This window comes from Aegilops tauschii, chromosome 7 (assembly GCF_002575655.3).
Source record: "Aegilops tauschii subsp. strangulata cultivar AL8/78 chromosome 7, Aet v6.0, whole genome shotgun sequence".
NCBI lineage: Eukaryota > Viridiplantae > Streptophyta > Magnoliopsida > Poales > Poaceae > Aegilops > Aegilops tauschii.
The window spans coordinates 459,558,210-459,563,646 of NC_053041.3; positions in this window are offsets into that span (position 1 = coordinate 459,558,210).

Here is a 5,437-nt window from a genome sequence, read left to right on the forward strand (position 1 = left end):
CGGTCGCGCTCCTGCACCAAGGCGGCGAGCTCTGCGTCCTTGGCACGAAGAGCAGTCTGGGATTCCCCCAGCTGTGCCCTCAGACTGGCGTTGGCCGCTGCAGAGATAGAAGAAGAAGAAGAACAATAAGGAATCATCAAGGAAGATCCAAGCCGACTGCTCAGCAGTCGGCCCGAATCTCGGGGACTACACCCAGTGGGTGCGCTGACGCGCCCCCACATGAGATAAAGATCAAGTCACATACCTCGGCTCTTAGTAAGATCGGCGGTCTTCTGTGTCAGCTCCCGAGCCTGGGAGTTGAAGGCGGCCGCTCGGAGGTTGTGGTAGTCCTGCAAGACGGACAGAAGACCGAAGTGAGAACAAAAGCAGCAAAGAGAAAATCTCCAAGAAGTTCCAAGCCGCCTGCTCAGCAGCCGACTCGGAACTCGGGGACTACACCCAGTGGGTGCGCTGACGCGCCCCCACGAGAGAAATCAAGATCAAGAAAGAACAAGATATGAATGCTAACCCAGATGGCTACCCGCGTTGCGAGGAATTCGTCAGTGAACTGCCTCAGCGCCGCGGCTTGGCTTTGGAGCCGGGTCCGGACGTCTTGTGCAGCGACGTTCACCACGGCTGTTCCTCCGCCCGGCGTCCACCCCAAGGTAGCGCTGGCCGCCTCCGCGTCTCGGGCCGACAAGCTGGAGCCCACGGCCGGCTGTGGCTCCGACGCAGCCTTCTGCGGCTCCGACGCGGCCTTCCCTGCACGCCGGCTTGGCGGAACCCGGACCGCCACCTCAGCTCCCGCGGCCGGTTCGCCCTTCGCCGACTGTGCGGGCGCAGGCTCAGGCTGGCCGCCCTAGTCGGAGGAGTCGGCCCCGGCGCCTCCCCCAAGATGATGACGTTGTCACCGCTCCCTCCCAGCCCCGGCTGGGAACCGCTGGCTCCCCCTGGCGAGGGATCCACGTCCCCGGGCGCCATGGTGCGCAGGGGGGTGACCATCAAAGCCTCCCCTGCCGCCGCCTCGGCCTCCGCCTCTGCCTGGGCCTTGGCTGCGGCCTCGGCGAGCGCTTTCGCCGCCTCCTCCTCCCGAGCTGCCTGGGCGGCGGCTGCCCTCCGTGCCTCCGCCTCCCGCGCTTCCTGATCCTCCCGCACCTCCCGCGCGTTCCTTTCCGTCGCCTCCAGGAGGGCGGCGCGGGGGTCTACGCGGCGGGTGGTGCTCCCAGAGCCCCCTGGCGACTCGACGACGGAGCCGGCAGCCGCCCGCTCAAGTGACAGCGGAGCTCTGACCGTTGAAAAAGAAGACGAAGATTCAAGAACCACCAAAGGAAAGAAAGAAAGAGAGTACATAAATAGAGAGAACTTACGCCGACACAGTCTGCGGCTGCTTCACCACTTTGCGGAAGCGAGCCGCCTTCGCGGCCGCCTCTTCCCGTCTGGTGGCTGCCGCCCCACCCCTGGGCTTCTTCGTCCGGCTGCCGAACATGCCCTGGGCGGCGCGACGTTTCTGGCCTCTACCCCGAGCACGCTGCGCGCCGGAGGAGCCCGCGCCGCGTCCGGATGCCGGCTGGCGGTGCGGGACGGCTTCGGCTTCGTCCTCGTCCGGCCAGTCGTCGAAGGTAGCGGTGAACCCGGAGCCGCCTGCTTCGCCGCCGGCTTCGCCACCGGTCGGCTCGACGGCATCCTCCATATGGACCGCCCCCAGGTCGGGGTCCTCCTGGTCGTGTTCGGTCCGGTCAGGGACGAAGCGGCGCTCCACGTCTGTCCCGCCGGCCGGCCGAAGCAGAGGACTCTGTCAAAAGAGCAAGCCGACTGAGTTAGAGTCGGCCCAGAGGAACTCGGCGACAAAGCTGAGAGAGAGAGAGAAAAAGAGACGAGGGGAGCGTACCGTAGGCGGAGGATTGGCACGGCTATATGGCTCCTTGCCGAATTGCCAGTCTTCGGAAAGTTGGCAGTTGGCGAGGTAATTCACCATGTCGGCGGCGTCGGGCTGCGGCATCTCCTTGGTGCACATTCGGCTCGGATCGAGCTGGCCGCTCATCTGACAGATCAGATGAGGCCGGCTCTGGAGCGGAAGGACCCGGCGCGTGACGAACGCGGCCAGGAGGTCGGGCCCCGTCAGGCCCTCCGACTGGACCATCACCCGCAGGCGGGCGATGGCGGCATTTCCTCCCTGCGACAGCGTCACCGCCCGGAAGGACCACTGGGGCAGCCTCCCCGCCGGTGGGCCGGCTACGTAAGCCGGCAGGTTGATGTAGTCGCCCCGTGGAGCGATGTTCCGCACGTAGAAGTACGACTTCTTCCACTTCTTCACCGATTGGATCAGCGTGATGACGGGGAAGGGGTTGTCGGCGCCCGATCTCCGTGACGCGATGAAGGCGCCAGTATGAGCCGGCACGCCTTTACTGTGCGTGCCCAGCTTTGACTGGAAGAACTCCCTCCAGAGCTCAAGGGTGGGGAGGACGCCGAGATAGCCCTCGCACAGGGTGACGAAGGCCGACAGCAGCACTACCGCGTTGGGGGTGAGGTGGTGCGGCTGGAGCTGATAGAATTCCAGCCAGGAGCGGAAGAAGGCGCTCACTGGCAGGCCGAAGCCGCGCAGGAAGTGCGAGCGGAAGACCACCCGCTCGCCCTCCCGCGGCGCCGGCCTGATTTCCTTCTCCGGCGCGAGGCGGACCTCCACTTTGTCCGCGCTGGGCAGACGCCGGGTGTCGCGGAGGAAGTCGATGTGGTCGTTATGGACGATGGAGCCGTCCCAATCCCCGCCAAGCTGCTCTACGTGGGGAGGCATAGCGGAGGCTAGCACGGCGGCGGAGGAGCGTGCGGAGGAAGAGCGCGGTGGCGAGGCGCTGTCGCGAGAACGAGCAAGGCAAGAAGACGGTGGAAGTAGGAGGAGCGTGCGAGGGCCTGCCGCCCTCCACCTCCCCCTACTTATAGCCTCACGCGGCCGAAGAGGCCGGACGTGGGGGGGGGGGAGACGTGGGATTAACTGCGCCCACTCCCCCCACGTCTCACGTTTATTACGCATAAGTGCGAGCCGAAACTGCCGCACGGAACGTGCGGGCGGTTTCGGGATACAAAGGATCCGTGCCTGGGCCGGGGCGCGGACGTGGCGGGCCCCCTCCCTGCGGCGACGTCCCGTCACGCGCGTGGGCTGGCAGGCTTTCCGGCCACGTGGCACGCCAACGGCCCGAGGCCGGCCCGCGGCCCGGTGCACGTGCCTGCGGGTTCCCGCCCCCCGACTCCAGAAGAATTCGACTAAGGCGGCACGCCTGACCAAGGCCGGCTCTCAGCTGCCGGCTTGTCACGATAGGAAGCTGATCGAGCTTCTTGAACCCCACTCCACCTCGAAGCCCAACCAGCTTCGGGGACTACTGTCGGAGTAAATGGCCACGGGTAGCCTAACCGACTACCCCTGGCTCTTCGGAAAATTTATCAGGCCTTTGGGCCTTCAAGAACTCCAAGCATTTTGGCCGCCTTCCCCGACCGGCTACCACTAAAGCCGACTCCCGGAAGGCGACCCAGCCTCACCAACTCCAAGAAGCCGGCCAAGAAGGACGCCGACTCCTAGGAGCCGGCCAAGACCACAACCACTCCTACATAACGGCGACGTAACGGGGTGTGGCCACAGTGCGGCCCACGACCCCCGAAGCCCGAGGCGGGCATGGCTACAGGAGGCTGTACGGGAGGGACGTCTCCCGTGCGGCTCGGCACTGTAGCCATGCTAGCCTCGACGTCATCCACGAACCACTCCTGTACGGCCTGAGGACTGCGGGCCCCTTCAGCCAGAGAGAGGCGCGAAGGGGGCCCGACTTTTCCTAGTCGGCCAAGAGTATAGCCGGCCTCCAGAAGCCGACTACTCCCTTCCTCGAAGCAGGAGCCCCATTAAGGAGACAAGACGAGGTGAGGCTACAGTGATAGCCCCCGAGGCGGATCACTGTAGCCACGCTTACCTCGACAAAGCCCTCATCATCAGAGGCGCGGCTACAGTAAGCAGCCGCCGACAAGACCTTAGGCGGTGGGGCTGGCCTGTCGACCAAGTAGCCGGCAGCCGGCGGGACCCACCAGCCGGCGGGACCCAGTAGCCGGCGGAGAAGCCGGCGAGCGTAGACACTGACGGCTGGGACCAGTTCCCAGTCGGATTACCATTGTACCCCCGGGGGGTAGGCCTATATAAACCCCCTGGAGCACCCATGCAAAGGGTTGGTCTCTGAGCATGGTTGGCTTCTATATTAACACCCACGCATAGCCCACACACCATAGATAGAGAGAAGCAAGAGCTAGCCTTGTTCTTCTTCTCCCTTGATCTCAACCGCTCCAGGAGCGATTGTAGCTACCCTTTATCGATCTAGTGATCATGCGGAGACCCCGCAGAGCAGGACTAGGGGTGTTATCTCCTCGGAGAGCCCCGAACCTGGGTAAGATTCGCCGGCGTGCATGTCTTCGCCTCATCCCGTTTCCGGGCACCGGCGACGTTTTATTGGCTCCCACAATGATAAGCCATCCCTTGGCATATGTCGCACCAACCACCCGACAGTTCCGCCAAGGTTCCGCCTCGTGGCGGTGGTGTTTCGTCCCGAAAGCTTGCTTATGATTTTTTCCAGGGTGAAAGACTTGATATAGCAAAAGATGGGCACCGGAGGCCTGCCATGGGGCCAACGAGGCAGGGGGCGCGACCAGGGGGTAGGGAACGCCCCCCACCCTCGTGGCCAGGGTGTGGACCCCTCTGGTTGATTCTTTCTCCGGTATTTTTTATATATTCCAAAACGTGCCTCCGTGAAGTTTCGGGGCTTTTGGAGTTGTGCAGAATAGGTCTCTACTATTTGCTCCTTTTCTAGCCCAGAATTCCAGCTGCCGACATTCTCCCTCTTCATGTAAACCTTGTAAAATGAGAGAAAATAGGCATAAGTATTGTGACATAATGTGTAATAACAGCCCATAATGTAATAAATATCGATATAAAAGCATGATGCAAAATGGACGTATCAACTCCCCCAAGCTTAGACCTCGCTTGTCCTCAAGCGGAAGCCGATAATGAAAAATATGTCCACATGTTTAGACATAGAGGTGTCGATAATATAGAATACGAACATGAGGGCATCATGATCATTCTTATAACAGCATCATATATATATATATTGTCATATGATTTCTTATGCTAAACTAACAATCTATCCACAATGTCAAATATGAATCAGAAACTTCATTGAGAACTAACAAACTATAATCTCAGTCATTGAGGCAATTGCAATTTATCATAACATAGGAAAGAGTCAATATAAGAGCTTTTCAGCAAGTCCACATACTCAACTATCATTTAGTCTTTCAGAATTTCTAACACTCATGCAATACTTATGGGTATGGAGTTTTAATCGGACACAGAGAAAGATAGGGGCTTATAGTGTTGCCTCCCAACCTTTTACCTCAAGGGTAATGTCAACAGTAATAGTTCATGCTA